At 36.4% G+C, this 21,723-nt stretch overlaps 1 pseudogene; it reads left to right on the top strand.

Annotated features, from left to right (window-relative positions):
• The first annotated feature begins 1,272 nt into the window (after positions 1-1,272).
• On the top strand, positions 1,273-11,534 carry LOC141494161 (rRNA-processing protein FCF1 homolog; annotated as a pseudogene).
• The last annotated feature ends 10,189 nt before the right edge of the window (positions 11,535-21,723 follow it).

Here is a 21,723-nt window from a genome sequence, read left to right as displayed (position 1 = left end):
ATTCCCCTTTAATCACATTTCAATATGTCACCTCCTTTCTTTAACCCAATTCCTCTAGTCTTCAACTAGAAGTTTTAAGACCAGAAGTTAACAAATTTTTGGTCCGAAAGTATTACTTTGGAAACCAACTGCATTGAGACCATTTAAAGGTTTGCCTTTAGCTTGATTTTTAATTCTTTCTCTGACCTATTTACTTAGAAAAAATCTTGTAGGTTTCTACAAATGACTGAAAAGAAAATAAAGTAATGACCCACAGTGAATCTAATTTATGGTGTTAAGTCCAAGATACATATCAAGCAGAGGTGGCTAGGTGTAGAGGACAAAGCATCTGACCTAGAGTCAGGCTAGACCTGAATCCTAATATCACTAAAGACCCTTACTATCTGTGTGTCTTTAGAAAATCCTTTAACTTCTGTTTGCCTCTATTTCCCCCATCTGTAAAATAGGGATGATAATGAGAGCACCTACCTCCCAAGGTTGTTTTGAAGATCAAATGAGACAACAATTCAATAGCACTTGACATAATATCTACAGATTGTAAATGCTATGTATATAAATATATATGTTTAGAAAGTATAGAAACATTTTTGTTACTGCTCAGTTGTTTTTCCAGTCATGTATGACTTTTCCTGTTCTCATTTGGTTTGGGTTTTTTTTTAAGCAAAAATACTGGAATGGGTTGCCTTTTCCTTCTCCAACTCATTTGAGTCAAACAGGGTTAAGTAACTTGTCTATGATCACACAGTTAGTAAATATCTGAGATCAGATTTGACCTCAAAAAGATGATTATTCCTAACTCCAGGCCTGGTACTCTCTCCATTGCACCACCTAACTGTCCCATATAAATGTTAACTATTATTCTTTCAGTGAGTTTTCCAGTAGTGGAAATAGATAGTGCTTTGAAAATAGCACATCATAGGCATTTCATAAATGATTATTGACTGATTGTTGCCTAATACTAAATCTCAAGTCACCTTCAAAGCCAGAAGGTCCTAGATTCAATTCCACTTCTGACACAAACCTGATACAAATCTGCCTGGAACTCTAAGTCACTGAATCTTTCAATGTTTCAGACAACTCTCCAAAATCACAAATGGTAGATACAGTGCTGATCTGCGTAGATAAAGATCCCCTCCAGAAAGCTCCCTGAATCAATGAAATCCCAGGTCTATTCTCTCTATATTTAATAATTTATAATTCCATTTGATTGTAAGCTCTTTGAGGGCAAGGACTGCCTTTTGCCTTTTTTTTTTATATTTCCAAGCACTCAACATGACAAAGAACAAACAGCAACAGCAGCAGCAGTCTAGCACATGGTGGGTCTTTAATAAATATTGATTTGTAATTGAATAATCATTCAATAATAATATTTCAAAAGATTAATCAATTTCTTTTTTTTTTTAGGTTTTTGCTAGGCAATGGGGTTAAGTGGCTTGCCCAAGGCCGCACAGCTAGGTAATTATTAAGTGTCTGAGGCCGGATTTGAACTCAGGTACTCCTGACTCCAGGGCCAATGCTCTATCCACTGTACCACCTAGCCACCCCAACATTAATTAATTTCAACATAAATAATAGGTTCAATCTCTATGTATTTAATCATTCAATATATAATAACAATGACTAATATTTAGATAGTACTTGAGCTAGCATTGTATGATTATTAACTCATTTGAATATAAGCAAAATATAAGTTCTTTGAAGATAGGAACTGTTCCTGGTTTCTATCTTTGTATCCCCCATTCCTGGCACAGGGTCTGATCCTTCAAAAAATTTTGTTGAGTCCAACCTTTCTGGAGAGCAATTTGGAATGATGCTCAAAGGGCAATAAAAATGTGCATATCAGGGCAGTTAGATGGCGCAGTGGATAAGGCACCAGCCCTGGAATCAGGAGTACCTGAGTTCAAATCCGACCTCAGACACTTAATAATTACCTAGCTGTGCGGCCTTGGGCAAGCCACTTAACCCTATTTGCCTTGCAAAAGCCAAAAAAAAAAATGTGCATATCCTTTGATCCAGCAATACCACTACTGGGTCTATACCCTGAAGAGATCATGGAAAAGGGTGAAAACATCATTGTACAAAAATATTCATAGCAGCCCTGTTTGTAGTTGCAAAGAATTGGAAATTGAGTGAATGTCCTTCAATTGGGACATGGCTGAACAAATTGTGGTATATGTTATGGAACACTACTGTTCTGTTAGAAACCAGGAGGGATGGACATTCCGGGAAGCCTGGGGGGATTTGCATGAACTGGTTCTGAGTGAGATGAGCAGAACCAGAAGAACATGGTATACCTTAACAGCAACATGGAGGGATGATCAAACTTAATGGACTTGCTCATTCCATTAGTGTAACTATCGGGTACAATTTGGGGCTGTCTGTGATGGAAAATACCATCTGTATCCAGGGAAAGAATTGTGGAGTTTGAACAAAGACCAAAGACCTTTAATTTAAAAAAAAAAAACAAATGTTATCTTACTATGTAATTCTGCTATCTCTATTATACTTTATTTTTTTTCCTTAAGGATATGATTTCTCTCTCATCCATTCAACTTCGATCAATGTAAACCATGGAAACAATGTAAAGACTAACAGACTGCCTTCGGGGGGGGGGGAGGTGAGATTAGGGGGGAAATTGTAAAATTCAAAATAAATTAATTAAATCAAAAAAATGTTAATGAGATTACATATATAATCTACATATATATATTTAAGTGGGCATATATACATACACTCTTTGATATGTTGGTATTTTTATGTATATTTACATATAAATGTGCAAAAATAAAAGTGCTCACATAAAAAAATTTGATTAATAATTCTTAGTCCTAATTTGTGATTTCATCGAGCAGTTAAGTGGTACAGTGAATAGAACACCAATTCTGGAGTCAGGAGGATGTGAGTTCAAATCTGGTCTTTGACATTTCCTAACTATGTAACCCTGGTCAAATCACTTAAATAGCCATATGACTCGGTTTCCTAAACTGCAAAATGGGGATAATAATAATAGCACCTACCTCCCAGAATAGCTGTGAGGATATGAGCTAATAATTATAAAGTGCTTAGCTCCTGGCACATAATAAGCTCTTTATAAATATTGCCTATTATTCTTATTATCATTATTGTGAAGAATTCATTGGGGAAATTCCCCTTGGAAGGCAGATTGGAAACTATTCTGTAATTTAAGTTAGAGAGTTGCCTCAGGCATGAAGAAGCTAGGTGATTTGCTCATGGTTCCACAGCAAGCATGAATCAAAGATAGGATTTGAACCCAGCTCTTTCTGACTCAAAGAATGACCTATTCATGGTACCATGCTAACTAAAAATTTCTAATATAGAAATCTATGTTTCATTTATTTATATTGTGGTTATTTATATATACTCATTTATATTAAATATAAATAAATTATAACCGACTCTGGATCTAGTAAGAACATACTTATATATGTATATGTGTGTGTGTGTGTGTGTGTGTGTGTGTGTGTGTGTGTATGCATAGAGATGATAGAGAGGGAGAGAGATAAAGAGGGATGGGGAGAGGGGAAGGGGGAGAGAAAGAGAGATCTAGTATAAGTTACCTGCTGCCAGATTTATTTCAGCTATACACTGCTTCCACTGGACCATAGTTCCTCAAATATATTTTCAATCATTTAATAAGGAACAATGACCCTGGGCAAGTCACTAATTAAGGAACAAGAATTTATTAGCTATCCCCCAGGCAGCCATTGTGCTAAAAGCTGGAGATTAGAAAACTTTTAAAAGTGAAAGAATTCTTCTCAAGAAGCGTTTGTTCAGTCTGAGATGCCCAGGATGTTCAGTGAGGGGGGCAGTAGGTAAGGCAGGGCTGAGTCTTACCTCTGATTGCTGAAGGGTTGCGTGCATACTCATGATTAGAGAATGAATAGAGAGTATATGATTACTGTATGAGCCAGGTGTAGGGACTCAACCCTTCACACAAAGAGGTGAGTCTCAGGTCTGCCTCACCTTGCCTCTATTACTAATTACGACTCCACTATTATCAGGACCCTCTGAGGTAGTGTTCAGCCTTTGAAGAAGTTAGGAATTCTAAGAAGCAATAGTAAGAGGTGAGTACATTTTAAGGCATAGGCTGGAGATTTAATATATTCAATCAATCAGAATTTATTAAGCACCAACTGATGCATTAATCAATCAGATGCCTGTAAATGGAGCAGTTTGGCTAAAGTGTAGAATTTGTGAAGAAGCATTATAGAAAATAAACCTGGAAATTTAGATTGGAGTCAGGTTGTGAAAGGCTTTAAACAGCAATCGGAGCAACCTGCATTGTGATGAAGGCAATAAGCAGGCATAGCTGCTTTTCAGGAATATCTCTTTGGCAGCTAGGTGGAGGATGAATTGAAGGGATATTTTCTATCTCTAAACAGTAAACATTACAAAAGATGAAGAGAAGTTTGGGGCTTTTATAACATTGTGGGGGGGGTCTCAAGCCTGCAAGCCAACAACTCATCTGCAGGCCAATTTTTGATTTTCTCATTCAAACTGTGTATGTGTGTGACTGTGAAAATGTATTGTGTATGTGTGTGAGTGTGAGTGATTATGTTTGTGTGTGTATGAGTGTGAGTGTGTGTACATGTGTGTGAGTGTGTAAGAATGAGTGTGAGGTGTGTATGTATGTGAGAGAATGTGTTTGTGTGTATGTCTGTATGTGTGTGTGTGAAGGACTTAATATGAGCTCACTTTGTCCTGATCCTTAACCCAAGTCTCACTCCACACAGCACAGATCTGCAAAAACATACAAAGAAAGAGCCCAAGAATAAAAGGAAAACAGGCAGTGGTCATCCTGCCCTGGTGCTCTGTGATTAGTAACAGTGCTTGGTGGCACAAATTTTTGCAACGGGAAACTTCTCCTCCTTTACTTTTCTGCCTTATCACTGTTTCTCCAGAATACTCAAAACCTGTTCTACCCATTAAGCCCACCAACATTTGATCTCCCCATGGACTGAAGTTAAAAATTAATTACTCTTTCAACATATTGATTACATGACTATAAAAGTAAAAACAGAAGTCCAGAGGGACGGATGGTGACCCTTTGTTTAGGGAGCATGTTTGGTTTTCAAAGCAAGTCATTGAAGTTCAAAGAACTCTGTGCATCCAGGGGGTAGCAACACAAGGCAAGGGCGCCATCTAGTGGTCGAGGAGACACATTTCAATACCTACATAGCATTTATCTCCAGATTTAGAGATAATTGGAAGGGGCTTCAGAGATTATCTGGTCAGGCATGGGTCTTAGTGATGAAAATTCCCTAGATCATCTTTACAAGTGAGGAAAACTGAGTCCAGAGAGGTTTAAGTCATTTGCTCACTGTCATGAAGGCAATGATGGGGGATTGAACCAGGGGTGTCAAACTCAAATAGAAATGAGGACCAACTGTAAGGATCTCTATGGGCTGCATATTGACTTGGAAAACCACACTATAAATATGTGTGTATACGTATATGCATATGCATATGTATAGTAATATATAAACATATTAAAATCAAATAAAATTGCATTTAATCTTATTGAGGCTACTCATTTAATATCTATTTTTAACCCAGGCTTTTGAACTACAAATCCAATGCTCCTTCCCAATGTACTACATATAATTTACATATTTTGACAGGTTTTTTTAGGTTTTTTTTGCAAGGCAAATGGGGTTAAGTGGCTTGCCCAAGGCCACACAGCTAGGTAATTATTAAGTGTTTGAGACCAGATCTGAACCCAGGTACTCCTGACTCCAAGGCCGGTGTTTTATCCACTAGGCCACCTAGCCACCCCCATATAATTTACAAATGAGGAAACTGAGACCAGAAAGGAATTTGCACAAGGTCTTATAAGCAGTAAGAAACATATCCATGGGTCAGTAAACCTTGCTTTGGGGCGGGGGAGGACTAAAGCAGGTGGATCAAAGTTCTGAGTTGTCCTAGGCTAAGTTGATTGGGTGTTTGCATTGTCTAGAACAATATGGTGAAACCCCAGGAGTCAAAAGCTAGCAGACTGCTTAAGGAGGAACAAACAGTCAGAAACAGAAGGGGTCAAAGTTCCCATGCTGATTAATGTTTGGATTGGCCCAGTGAGTGTCTGCTACCTTTTCAGTCTGGGTGAGATAGGGAGACCCAGTCTCAAAAAGCTAAACAAATCAAAATACAACTTGGACTCAAACTTAGGTCCTCTGATGTCATTTCCAATCTTCTTTCCACTGGACTGAGCAAACATACCCATCTATAAATCAGCAGCAAAAGAACTGAATTTAAAAACCAAATCCTTACCTAGACTCCACTTCCTGCCCTTGGACTATTGGTCTAAGTTAAGCATTAATAAAAGTTTCATTTTTAATTTGCAAACAAGAATGAGGCCCTGGGAATATGATAAATTCATGCAAATAAATATCATTGTTTTCTACTTGAATGTTAATGAGATTTCTTACCTGGCTACACTACTTCAAGACTTCTCCCACTGACTCCTCTAACTTTCCTAGCTTCTCAGAAACTATCATCATCCTTTAAGATGAGAGCATCAGCCTCGGTAGACCTGCTCATCACTCCCCTCTTCCTCTCTGATTGAAGGGGGGAGGGGGGAATGAACTCTGAGCCTCTATTGAAGGAAAGAATACAGCTTAAATATCTTCTCATTTTTCAGCTGTTACACTACTTCCTGCCTGACTTCACTGTATTCCTTTTGTCAGGTACTTTCTCTTCCTCACCTCCTTCCTTCTCCCTCTACTCCAACATTTCAGTTTTCTTTTGTGAATTGTCTCCTCCCAATAGATTGAAAGCTCCTCCAGGGCAGAAACTGTCCCTCTTTATTCACATTGGTATCCCCAATGTTTAACATAGTAAATAGTTATTGTTTAAATGTTTATTAACTGACTGATTTGAATCAGATCTATGATTTTGTCCGTGTAGGAAACTATCTACCAGTATAGATGTCACCTAGGCTACAACTAACAGTTTCAGAGAATGAAACCTATATTGGTTAAGGTTACCTAGGGCTCTTTTATTTATTTATTAAATACAATCCCCACAGCATGACATAAAAAAGAATAGCCAAAACCATGCCTACTGTTTGAGGAAAGAAAAGGCATTACAGTGATTTTTCATACTGCTTTTGTTTACTTTAATAGACATAAGATACTCAATTATCTTAATAAATCAGTTCTTTATGAGAGAAGACAGCCCCTACTCTAATTCATCTATACAATAGAAAATATTCAGTGAAAAAGCACATCCAAATTGCCCAAAATAATGTTTTACTACCCCTGGAGAGCAGAAATGAGGATGGCAGATGAGAAGGTGGAGGATAAAAGGTCCAAGGTTAAAGTTGTGTAGGAACCTGAATCTGGTAAGCATGGTTAGAGACCAACCCTTGAGTTCATTTTCTTGTGGGAATACAATTAGCATCTTCTGGGCTTTAGGAAGCCTACAAGGATTATTCTGATGTCTGTGGTTATAATTTTTAAAATTTAAAAATATCTGTGGTTACATTTCCTGATTCTACTTTGGTCTCCTCCAGGTAAATCTTTCATGATCAAAAGAGGCAACAGTTCAGGGCAGCCCACTTTTATTTTTGGTCAATCAACTCTTTTTTTCTAAGGTAATCAAAAAACAAGGTTGTCTGCATCAATATAGGGATATATTGGCTTCATATTTCAGGGTCTAGGCAACCTGACCAGTACAAATAATCATTTGGTAAAATTAATTGTTTTGTTGTTCAGTCATTCTTTAGTTGTATCCAACTCTTTTTTTTCTAATTTATTTTAGACAGTGGGGTTAAGGGGCTTGCCCAAGGTCACACAGCTAGGTAACTATTAAGTGTCTGAGGTCCAGTTTGAACTCAGGTCCCCCTGACTCCAGGCCCGTGCTCTATCCTCTACACCACCTAGCTACTCCTGTATCCAACTCTTAATGACCCCATTTGGGGCTTTCTTGACAAAAACACTGGATGACTTGCCATTTCCTTCTCCCACTCATTTTACATGATGAAATTGAGGTAGGGCTATATGATTTGCCCAGGATCACACAGCTAGTAATTGTCTGAGGCCAAATTTACAGTCAGAAAGATGAGTCTTCCTGACTTCAGGAACTCCTCCTAGCTGCTCTATTGTTAAAGTTAAGCTAGTATTTTCGCAAGTATTTGGTAATCAGACCAACACACTCAAGCTGTTTACATGCTCATATGTGTGGAGTAGATATGCTTATTACAAATTCAAGAGAGTGTCATACACATCAAGGGAATTTCTATGAGAGGTATTAAGAGATTAAGACTGGATCAGGGCCACACAGTCAGTATGTGTCAGAAGCAGTACCAGAGTCCGGGTCTTAGTGACACTTATAACTTTCTAACCACTGTGATAGTGCCTTCTATCATAACCTTCCCAAAATGATCTCCTATATTATTTTTGGCAAAAAGTTAATCCAGTCATAACTTTGGATTTTAATTCTTCCTTTTCATTCCCTTAGCCAGATGCTTTCAGAGACTATTTCAACTTTATTAAAATTGAATTCATGGAGTTTTATGAATTAACAGATATCTTGGGAGGGGTTTTGATCTGGTGTTAACATTTTCTGCAGTTAAACTTCATTGTTATGGAGGTGGCTCATATATCAGAGTACTGCCTTTAGTAGACATTAAAATTCACTTTATTTCACATAGCTAATACTGCCCAGTTACCAGGAAGCACGCTTCTGACATTATAGGAGGCAATTCGCACAAACCTAATAACTCAAAACTATTGTCACTGGTAACTTAAAGTGACTCTCTTCCAGGAGAGAGAGAGTGACTAAGGTCAAAGTTATAAATCTCACCACAGGAAGATCCAAGATTATAATCTTTGCAGTATTGCTGCAAATTCCTTTCTGCTAAGGAGAATCACATTTCAAAGAGTTATATAGCACACATCCTGCCAATGCTAATCTAAAACCTATAGGAAGTCAGAACTAGTCAGATAGGGCTTAAATGGAATCAAAAACTGTAAATCAGCAGGTAAAACCAAATCAGTCTCTTAGATTTAACCTTCCAAATTTATTTTTTAACCTCCACAATTTGCTAGGAAAAAAAGTAGACCATTTGCAGCAATTTTTTATAAAACATGATTATTCTCCCACCTCCTGAGAAAGGAAAAACAAAATTATCATGAATTTTCCACTGTTAGCAAATCTTTGTCGCTGGAACTTATAGTCAGTCTGGATGTTTATTGCAGGTGCAGTTGAAGCCAATGTCATGGGGGTGGATCCCAAAAGAGCCTCTCTTTATCCAAGGGTCTTGTGAACTTGCAAGGAAGGGGGTAGGCAAGAAAGTATCAGTAAATTATCTTGACTAGTAAAAAATATTTCCAGGTATATGGTCTTTGGAGGGTAGCACCATCTTTAGATGCAAAGGCTGACATTTTATTATTATTTGCATTCTGGGCATCTCAGAAGGTATCTGGAATGGAAGCTCTTCCTAAATCCCTGTGAGACAAGTAGGAGGTAAGCTTTATTTTTTTTTTCCATTTTAGAGACTAAACCACAGAGAATAGGATGTTTCCAGCATCTTGACAGCAGGGATCAATTATACACTAGATCAAATTGGTCCATAGTCCAAAGATAGAGACTTATCCAAAATGGAAATTAAGGGTTCAAATGGTATTTGGGAACATCTTTCTAAAGTGGGGGAATACAGTTGTGGCTATCAAAAAAGTCTGGCAATCACTAAATTATACCATGCTGCTTTCATTTCCCTTGAAAAATATATGGTAGAAGGATTGTCAGAAAAAAATACAGATAGCATCACTTGGATACAAGTGATAAGGCCCAAGTATCTCACATAATTTTACTTTTGTTCATTATTTTATTTCCCTACATGTACCTCTGTATCATATAGAGGTAGAACCTTTATCAACTAAAGAAGGGTCACGTGCAATTTTTAGGTAGTAGGGAAAAATAGAAAGGATCAAGGTAACAAAAAAATGGCACAGGGGACAAAGTGATAAACATGGAGTTAGGAAGATGCTTCTGACATTTCCTTGCTGCTGTGTGACTATGGGCAAATCCCTTAATTTCTCTGAGCCTCAGGTCCCTCATCATTCAAATGGTAATAATTATACTGCTTATAGAATCTACCTCAGAGGGCACTATGAAGATCAAAGGACATAACTGTCAAGAGGACCCTGAGGGGTGGCTAGATGGCGCAGTGGATAAAGCACCAGCCCTGGAGTAAGGAGTACCTGGGTTCAAATCCAGTCTCAGACACTTCCTAGCTGTGTGGCCTTGGGCAAGACACTTAAACCCCATTTGCCTTGCAAAAACCTAAAAAAAAATTGTTAAGAGGACCCTGAAAACTTTAAAATGCTTTATGAGCATCAGTTATTATTATCCCTTTCTCAAAAGCTAACCTGGTGGTAGAGGACCCAGTCCAAGACAAGATAGTAAACCAAGAAGCAGCAATAGCAACCAAGTTCTGGAGTTTACTGTTGTTTTAAAAAAATGTTATGGGATTGGATCTCAAAACACCCCAACATCCCAGGAAATAAAACTATAAAAGATCTATGGAAATGTAATCTGCTATTGTTGTTAAATTTGTTTGCCATTTTGGAAATGCCTTTTAAAAAGAGTGGCAGGGGGCAGCTAGGTGGCGTAGTGGATAAAACACCGGCCTTGGAGTCAGGAGTACCTGGGTTCAAATCCGGTCTCAGATCTGGTCTCAGACACTTAATAATTACCTAGCTGTGTGGCCTTGGGCAAGCCACTTAATCCCATTTGCCTTGCAAAAAAAAAAAAAAAAAAAAAAAAAAAAAGAGTGGCAGTAGGTATAGAAAGGCTTCTTCCAACATGGGAATACAAAAAAAAAAAAAAGGAAAAGGAAATATGCAGCTATGAAGTCAATGTTTTGTTCAGTTAGATGAGAGATTGTGAGTATACTGAAACAGCTGCATTTCTAAAGCAGATATGACTAAAGGAGAGTCATAATTTGCTTGCAAAGAAGAGGGAAAAAACATACTAAGAAGAAAAAATACAATAAAAAGAAGATATATTAAAGTCAAAAAAGAAAGAAGGAAAAAACCCAGTGCTCTCCAAGAAAGAGGAAATTCTCCAGCATCCATCCTATTTGTTCTTCCAATATAACACACAACTGGGATCCCCCTTTACTACATTTTGGGTGATTCTAGCTTTATCAACTACTCCATCAAAGCCAAGAAGGACTTAATGCAGTCAATGAGGGACTGTCTGTATGCCAAATGCATTCCCTGAATAACTGACAGTGTAATGACTGAGACTGAAAAGCTGGGACAGAAGTACCAAGGAGCCCTGAGGATTGCCAAGATCCCATGATGGGAATGATTGCCATATATACACAAAAGTAACACATGCAGAGGATTTCTTAATCCAGAGGGTCACTCAGCACAAATGTTACCTTTAGGCTATAGGCAATCAGGATCGCAAGTAAGGAGTATTGAAGATCCCTGCAGTTACCAATATGTATAATCAATCATAGGTTTAACATTGAGAAAATGCCAGATTATTATGGAGCCCCTTGATTGTAACTGCAACAAACAGTGCTTCTTCTGATACCAATCTGCAAAATACCCATGCAGTTCACAGAGAAACACCATTCTAATCACTTACTTGTACTTTTGTGAAAAAAAAAAAGTTATAAGAATTTAGTTTTTTCCTTCTATTCCTAAATGATTTTTGTATTTTAATGGAAAAAACTCATAGAATTTATATTTAAATTGATTTTGCTTAGAAAACAAAAAAAAAGGGCAAAATGAAAGTTTGCTCAGTCCTGGAACATTTCATAGTTATTGGCTCAAAAGATACAAATCTGTGTTTTTAATGGGCCTTGAAAATAGAAGGATAAATATGCAGATTCCAAAATTAATCCAAGTACTCCATGTACTGTTCCTTTCTCTTGCCAGTCCCCCGAAGGTTCTTTTTGAGAGCTGTTGCCTAACAGGTCTGCTGTCAATGCAGCAATGACTGAATACACTGAGCCTCTTTGTGTCTCTGTTCTTTCTTAAGACTTCAAAAGGACAAAACTATTGTGCTGAGAAGCATTACAAGGACTTGTGCCATCCCAAAATAGTTCCTCCACCCTTCAAGACCTGATATTCATTCTGTTAAAATCCACTGGGCTATGACATTGCCTCCAAAAGGTACTCCCTGTTAAGATATATTTATGGTATGTAAAAGAAGATTTTCCCATTAAAACAGTGCACATTAGCACAATAGCTGTTTTGTCAAATTAACACAGGATAAATTACTAATTTAACATTATAAAGGCAGTCAATAGTATAGTATAGTAAATAGAATGCTGGTTTTTGGAATAAAAAATATTTGTGATTAAATTTAAACTCTGCTGCTTACTAGTTCTATAACCTTAACCTAACTCCCCCACCCTACTAATTACTTAATTAGGCAATTCCCTAGGATTTCTGTAGTCATGGAAGGCTAGAAATATCTTTATAAAAGAAGTTCCCACACTTAAGATTTCCCATAAGAAATCACAGATGGGGCAGCTAGGTAGTGCAGTCGATAGTCAAAAAGACCTCAGTTCAAATCCTGTCTCAGACACTTACTAGCTATGTGAACCTGGGTAAGTCACTTAACCTCAATTGCGGCAGGAAGGAAGGAAGGAAGGAAGGAAGGAAGGAAGGAAGGAAGGAAGGAAGGAATTGCAGGTCCTTCTTTCATTTTAGTAATTATCAAATTAAGTAATATAGAATGGAGCTTTCCTGTAGGTCTTTCAACATTGTGTTTGTTCCAGTACCATGATGGGACTTTCTTTCTACTGTGATTTACCCTTATTTTGATTCTGGCCCTGAAGGGATAGGACTTGGTGATAAAAGACCCAAATGTTCTGACTCTTACCCTATCATTCTCTTTTCCAATGAGGCTCCTGGTAAGGGCTCAAAACAATGCCAATATCATAATGAGATCTTCTGGGGATCCCTCCACATTGATCCCCAAATGCTAACATAACCAACATGTCTTGGACTTCCTTTTACACAAGGGACTGAGTACATTTGAGGGAACCTATCTCAATTCTGTAGTTCATTGACCCCTCTAAGGTGGAACCTGGAAAGATCAGTCATTCCCTAAGAACAGCTCTCAGGCTTCCAGGATCTAAAAAAGATTCAATAGTGCAATAGAACCATTATCTAACTAACATGATTACTTCCTGATAGGGTACAGATGGCAAACCACATATGCCTTCTCGTTCTGAACAATCCTTTTTCTATGTCCTATGATAAACATCCCACAAAGATGTTATTAAAACTTTGGAAGAGTTTTCTCTAGCTCTTCCTACTACATGTTGGTACAAATATAAAAGTATCTGGGTAGCCATCTATTACCCCCTACTCTTAGTACATGAACGGCTCGTCTCTTTTCTACTTATCCAGTAATTACATTTTTAAACTTTTTTTATATTTTTAAACTACTTTTTTGGCATAAGCAATTAAGATGATGACAATGCTCAACATAACAGTTTTATTTATAAATTAATGGAAAGAGAAAGGATTTAAATCTGACACCCTAGAGCAATGATGTCAAACACAAATTGAAACACTCATATTGACTTAAAAAATCACAAATTAACCTCAAATGTCTTATCACTGTTTTCATTTATTTGGTTAACTATTTCTCAATTACATTTTAATCTGGTTCCCACACTTGAGAGTTTTGCTCCTCAGGAGACCTCAAGTTTGATATCTGCCCTAGAGAGTCAAGGGCATCTTTTTTGTCCTCCACCACCTACAGAGTCATCTTCCTCCAGAGACCTGCATCTCAGTAACAAACAAAACTGCACTAGTTAGGGCTCCGGCCAGGAGAAAAGACCAGAATTTTCCCTCCCCATCTCTTTTCACTCTTTGTCTCCTGTAGGTACTTCTCCCAAGGAGGAACTCGGTGCCTCAGAGTTTCCTTCAATTCTTCTGTTGTATCTCTGAGGTACTGCCTCACACCTCTCAGACTGTCCAATATGACCAGAAAGGACAATGATCAATGTTGGAAGGGATGTGGGAAATCTGGGACACTAATACATTGTTGGTGGATCTGTGAACTCATCCAACCTTTCTGGAGAGCAATTTGGAATTATGCCCAAAAGGCAACAAAAATGTGCATACCCTTTGATCCTTCAATACCACTACTGGGTCTATACCCTGAAGAGATTATGAAAAAGGGGGAAAACATCACCATTACAAAAAGCAGCTCTGTTTGTGGTGGCAAAGAAATGGAAACTGAGGGAATGTCCATCAATTGGAGAATGGCTTAACAAAATGTGGTATATGATGGAACATTATTGTTCTACTAAAAACTAGGAGGGATGGGAATTCAGGGAAACCCAGAAGGATTTGCATGAACTGATGCTGAGTGAGATGAGCAGAACCAGAAGAACATTATACACCCTCACAGCAACATGGGGGTGATGATCATCTTAATGGACTTGCTCATACCGACAGGGCAACAATCAGGCACAATTTTGGGATATCTTCAAAGGAGAATGCCATCTGTATCCTGAGAAAGAATAATGGAGTTTGAACAAAGACCAAAGACTATTACCTTTAATTTAAAAAAAAAAATGTTTTCTTATTATGTAATTCTGCTGTATCTCATACTATATGTTTCTTCCTTAAGGATATGATTTCTCTTTCATCATATTCAACTTAGATCAATACATAATATGAGAATGACATAAAGACTAATAAACTACCTTCTGTGGGGGGGGGAGGGAAGCAAGATTGGGGGGACTTGTAAAACTCAAAATAAATAAAACCTTTCTTTAAAAAAGAATTTATATTACATATATTAAGGGATACTAAATTTACTTTGAAATATGTAAAATGATTTCCCTTTTGTAACAAATATTATTTTTCTTTATTACCTGCTCATAGTTTAGACGTTGAATTTCTGAAATTTCCTTTTGGTTTGGAATCAAGGATGTAATCTATAAAAACAAACAATAAAATTGTATTATATGGGAAATAAAACAAATAAATGAATTTTGCTGTTGTACACCTGGAACCCAACAGTCATTCAACAAGTAATTTGTTATGAAGCTTCTACTATATTCCAGGAACAATTCAAATGCCTCTCTGTTTTCCAGTCCTAGTTAACTTTTATTTGCCTCTTTCTCTCTCTCTGCTTCCCCCCATCCCCATCCAATACCCAAGAGTCATGCTGTCCATTCACTTATCACTTAGTCTTAAAATTCAACTATTTTTCCTTTGTCTTTCTGTCTACCATCTACTTCCAGAGTACTTGATGGCCAGAGACCAGATAATAATTTTTTTTAAAAAGCATTTATATATTAAGATCGCAAAGAATCCTATACAGATTGGCTCATTTGATCAGTAATCTTAATAAAACTTTCCAAAAGGGGCGGGGGGGGGGACCTAAGGGAGAAGGAAATTAATGTCCTTACTATAATGTACTTACTATACTCTGAAATACTATACCTCTGAAATTACACTATATTGCCTCTGTCAGCCCTATTATTGACTCTTTGTATATCCTCACAAATACAGGCTTAACTCCCCTATTGTAAGGGTTACTATGATACTTTAAAAGTAGAAAAGAAAAGGAGAGGGACAGGGACAGGGACAGGGAGAGGGAGAGGGAGAGGGAGAGGGAGAGAAAAGACTATCAATGAATCATTTTAAAAATTAATTGAATACACCCAAAGGGCAATAAAAATGTGCATACCCTTTGATTCAGCTATACCACTACTGGGTATATACCCTGAAAAGATTATGAAAAAGGGTAAAAAACATCACTTGTACAAAAATATTCATCGCAGCCCTGTTTGGGGTGGCAAAGAATTGGAAATTGAGTAAATCTCCTTCATTTGGGTAATGGCTTAACAAACTGTGGTATATGTATGTCATGGAACACTATTGTTCTATTAGAAACCAAGAGGGATGGGAATTCAGGGAAGCCTGGTGGGATTTGCATGAACTGATGCTGAGCAAGATGAGCAGAACCAGAAAAACATTGTACACCCTAACAGCAATATGGGAAAGATGATCAGCCTTGATGGATTTGCTCATTCCATCAGTGCAACAATCAGGGACAATTTTGGGGTATCTGCAATGGAGAATACCATCCCTAGTCAAAGAAAGAATCACAGAGTTTGAACAAAGACCAAAGACCATTACCTTTAATTTAGAAGAAAAAAAACCCGTTATCTTATTATGTAATTTTGCTATCTCTTATACTTTATTTTTCTTTCTTAAGGATATGATTTCTCTCTCATCACATTCAATGTAGATCAGTGTATACCATGGAAACAATGTAAAGACTAACATTGGGGAGGGGGGATGGAGGGAGGGAAGGAAGATTGGGGTAAAATTGCAAAACTCAAGATCTTAAAAAAATAAAATAAAATTATTTCAAGAAAAACTCAAAAAAATTTAAAATTAAAATTAATTGAAGTAAAAAATGAAGTTTGGAAGGTGGCAAAGAAAATTACAGCAATGTTGAAACTTACCATTCAGTCATTTTTCAGGCATGTTCAACTCTTCATGATGCCATTTGGAATTTTCTTGGCAAAGATACTGGAGTGATTTGCTATTTCCTTCTCTAGTTCATTTTACAGATAAGGAAACAGGCAAGCAGAGTTAAGGGTCATACAGCTAGGAAGTTCTGAAATCAGATTTGAACTCAGGAAAATGAGTCTTCCTAACTCCAGGTTCACCTACCTACCCCTATGTTAGAACTTCGATAAATTTGAAATATGTAAAAAAAAAAAACACCCCAAGATGCATGTTTTGAAGATTCAGTTCTGAACTTTCAAGAGCACTGAATTTTACAAACAATTGTCAGCATGACCCTCAAAGACTACATTCTATTTATAGCTTTGTACTGTTGTAGGAGACCTCTTTAAGAGAATCCTCCTAGTATTTTGAATGAAAATAGATTCATAGATTTAGAAGTTGAATGGTCAAAGAGGTCATCTAGTTTAATCTGAATCATTTGTAAAATGAACGCCCAAGAATTAAGTGGCTTCCCCAGAGTTGAGAGTCAGAATTAAGATCTGAATCCAAGTCCTTTTAATACAAAGGAATGTTCTCACTTTATCAAATTTATAAGGAAATAGTTACCTGGTTGTGTGGCCTTGGGCAAGCCACTTAACCCCATTACCTTGGGGAAAAAAAATGTGTAAGGCAAGCATTTCAACTGAAGCAAATTTGAAAAAGCAAATAATACCTATCAGAAATGCAGGAATTACAGATAATGGTCTTAGATAAAGATGATCTTAGGGAATTTTGAATTATTTTAAAGGTAAAGATGAGAACATTACAAAACTTCACATACTTACTACAAAAACAATCAATCCCAAAGAACAAGAGGAAGTAGATAGAAACACCATGAAGTCAAAATTTTCAGGCCTAAGGAGAGAAAACTCAAGTTATTAATTTAATTTTTAAAATTATTATTCATGTGATACATGTCAAATTAATTTTGAGGCCATATTACAATACATACATACAATGGTGTTTCTTTTCAAATGTTAGGATCACATTCAATAATAAAATTATTAAAGGGCTTGATTTTTCTTTTAGTTATGACACTATTGAACTTTAATGACCATTAATCAACATCCCACTACACATCTCTCAGGATGAAAAGGGTTAACTAAATTATTTCAATAGTTGTGACTAGAGTTTAATTACCTTTAAAAATTTTCTTGATGGAAATTACTCAAAAGTATGATAAGCTTAAATGGAAAACTCAGGTTATTGAATATTACTTTTATAAGAAGGGAGAGAGGTATCACTAGAGGTTATGGAAAATTGAGAAGAGGTTCACCAAGAATACGTGACTATTTTTCTCATAATTCCAAACCAGCATCTCTGGAAATAGAGGCTCATCTTCATTGAACAGATATACTATAACTTAAGATTTGGAGGCTACTGCCAGAGTTAGATCATAATTTTCCTGATGAATAAATGGATGGATGCAATTAGTCAGTATATATCAAATAACCATAGATTTAGAACTGGAAAAGATCTCAGACCCCTTATTCAAATTCCTTTGTTTACCAGTGAGCAACCAGTGAGAGTGATTGTGACTCATCTAAAATCATATCAATTAAGAGATCTGAGATTTGAACCCAAGTTCTCTAACTCCAAAGCCAGCATGGTTTACATACCCAAATTACCTTTTAATCCTTTCTTTTGTAGAGCATTTTTTTTTATTTATTGGCTAATATTTGAGGTGAAGACTCTCAAGTAATCTGTAAATAGATTTCAGAAGGTCCACGAACTTGTGTGTCAAAAAAAAAATTCTACCTTTATCTCAACATAATTGATTTCCTTTGTAATCTCATATATTTTGTTTAGTGCAGTTAAAAACATTATTCTGAGAAAGAGTCCATAAACTTCACCAGATTGCCAAAAGAGTCCATGTATAAAAAAAAAAATTAAAAACTTCTGCTAAAGAGACTACTAGAAAACAAATGCTATTACAACAGGGAAAAATATTACATTCAAAATAATGTTGGATGATTTGTTTCTATTCCTTTGGTAAATTTTGGAATAGCAATTTTGCTCTTTCTGAATGAACCCAATCCTCAATTCTTTTTATAGCTCTCCCTATAATAACTCCTACTGCTCTTCTCAAAGACCCTACTAAAGACCCTCTTTGTTTATTCTGAACTTTAAACTTTTCCCCAAAGTAGTCATTTGCTTGAAACTCTTTCTATTCACCCATCTCTACCTGCCAAGTCATCTTGGCTCTTAAAGGGCAAACACCTATATAGTTTCCTGTTACAGGAGGATGCCACATGCAATCAGTTGCTTAATCAGTACTTTTTAATGATGATGATGATCTGCATATATGTTTTAAAGACTTACTAAATATACCCTGGAAAAAATTCTCATCTGATATTTTTAAGGTTGTTTTGATCATGATAAAGACTTTCCAGCATTGGTGGGAAAAGGTGATATGGGGAAAGAACAGGAACAGAACTAGAACTAAAGAAAAAAGTTTGGGAAATTATAAATAAGTATAAAGATTGAATTATGGGAAGGTAAATTTAGCAGTTTTTGAAGAAAGGAAGAAATAATAAAGAGGAGGAAGGCTAGAGCTGTGGTTTACCAGCTGTCATTAACCAGTCTCAAATTGTTTATTCAGCTATATTAATTTGATGTTTCATTTTTTGTACCCAATGGAACTTATAATATAAAGTAGAATTCATCCAATTGCCAATGATCCCATTTTGAGCATTTTATATTTTAATAAATTAGCTGCTTAGAATTACTACTCTTAAACTGAGCATGTTGGTAAATTATCAACATACCATCAAGGCTTCTTATTAGAAGTTACATTTTTAAAATGTATTCACATAGGGTGTGCTAATAAATATTTAACAAGCAAATTTCCCCCCCAAAAAATGTACATAAGACATACTTTTAAGTTACAGCTATATTCCTAACATTTTCTCCATCATTTTAAGTCTAGACAATATACAAAATAGGAAACTAAGCCCAATTTGTAGAGTTCACTAAATTTGGAGGAAAAAATGATTATACTGAAAATGAAACAATTTATTCTCTCAAACATCCCTGAATATATATATATATATATATATATATATATATATATATAGAGAGAGAGAGAGAGAGAGAGAGAGAGAGAGAGAGAGAGAGAGAGAGATGGGACTTATAAGTAAAAAACAGTTCTAGAATATATACCTTTCTCAAAAGCCACAGTATAATTCAGGATTTCCTAAATTTTTGTGTCATGGTTCCTGTGGCAGCTATTGTATCTCTTTTTTTCAAGTGTTTTCAAATGTATAAAATAGAATACATTGAATTACAAAGAAAAAAATTACATGATAATAATTATCAAAAACATTTTAAATAAATTCATGGACCTAAGTTAAGAATTCCTGATATATAGGGGCAGCTAGGTGGCACAGTGAATAGAGAACTGCCCTGGAGTCAGGAGGACCTGAGTTCAAATTTGACCTCAGAGACTCAATAATTACCTAGCTGTGTGCCCTTGGGCAAGTCATTTAACCCCATTGTCTTACCAAAAAAAAAAATTTCCTGGTATACACTTCACACCTCTCAGACTAATAAGACCAGAAAGGACAATGATCAATGTTGGAAGGGATATGGAAAATCTGGGACACTAATACTTGGTGGAGCTGTGAACTCATCCAACCTTTCTGGAGAGCAATTTGGAACTACGCCCAAAGGGCAATAAAAATGTGCATACCAAGGGGCTAGTTGGTGTAGTGGATAAAGCACTGGCTCTGGAGTCAGGAGTACCTGGGTTCAAAGCCAAGTTAAGTGGGCAAGCCACTTAACCCCGTTTGCCTTACAAAAAACCTAAAAAAAAATGTGCATACCCTTTGATCCAGCTAAACCAACATACCACTTCAATACCACTACTGGTTCTATACCCTGAAGAGATCATTAAAAAAGGGTAAAAACATCACCAGTACAAGAATATTCATAACAGCCCCGTTTGTAGTAGCAAAGTATTGGAAATTTAGTGAATAGCCATCAGTTGGGGAATGGTTGAACAAACTGTGGTATATGTGCATTATGGAACACTACTGTTCTATTAGAAACCAGGAGGGATGGAAATTCAGGGAAGCCTGGAAGGATTTGCATGAACTGATGTTGAGTGAGATGAGCAGAACCAGAAAAACACTGTACACCCTAACAGCAACATGGGGGTGATGATCAATCTTAATGGCTTTGCTCATTCTATCAGGGCAACAATCAGGCACAATTTTGGGATATCAGTGAGGGAGAATACCATCTGTATACAGAGAAAAAATTGTGGAGTTTGAACAAAGACCAAAGATACTACCTTTAATTTAAATATGTATATATATATATATATATATATATATATATATATATATACATATAACTATTATCTTATTATGTGATTTTGCTATCTCTAATACTTTATTTTTTTTCTTAAGGATATGATTTCTCTCTCATCACATTCAACTTAGATCAATGTATACCATGGAAACAATGTAAAGACTAACAGCCTGCCTTCTGTGTGGGGGGGGGGGGGGGTTAAGGAAAGGGAAGCAAGTTTAGGGGAATACTTATAAAATTCAAAAGAAATAAATTAATTAAATTTTTAAAAAAAGAATTCCTGGTATAATCAACGGAAGTACAGCAGAGTAGCATTATTTATTAAGAAGATAAACTCTCACAAGGAAATCCAGGAACCAGAGGGGAGAATTGTGATAGAGCATGTGGGTAAAGATCATTGGAGGCAGGAACAGAAACAATATTGTTATTAGAATGTCCTTCAGGCCATCTGGGCTGCAAGAGGAAATAGATTAGAATTTCGGGATACAGATGCATGATATGGTAGTTAAAAGGAGATATCAGTTATCTGAAAATCTGCTAGAACTTTCTTTCTGACATAAGCAGAGTAGTTAATAATTTCTGACTTAATTAAAAGATAATTTCAATTTTCAAAAATTGTAGAGTTTACCATAGGGATTACCTCTTTTCTGAATCTGATTCTAAGAAAACAATTAGTAAACACTTGACAACAATGGGAACATTTCAAGAAGGAGAGATCTATCCATCTTGGATTTTGTGAGAGAAAAGGAGAAGAAAATGGGTGCAGATATATGCCTTAGGATAAAAAAGCTAGGTACAATCTCATGGACTAAAATGCTTGATCCAGGAAGATGGGAAGTTCTCAAGAACTAAATTCTGCAGATACAAAGAGAAATGC

Source organism: Macrotis lagotis, chromosome 7 (assembly GCF_037893015.1).
Source record: "Macrotis lagotis isolate mMagLag1 chromosome 7, bilby.v1.9.chrom.fasta, whole genome shotgun sequence".
Taxonomy (NCBI): domain Eukaryota; kingdom Metazoa; phylum Chordata; class Mammalia; order Peramelemorphia; family Peramelidae; genus Macrotis; species Macrotis lagotis.
The sequence above is the reverse complement of the archived record's forward strand: the minus strand, read 5'-3'. Positions and strand labels throughout refer to the sequence as shown.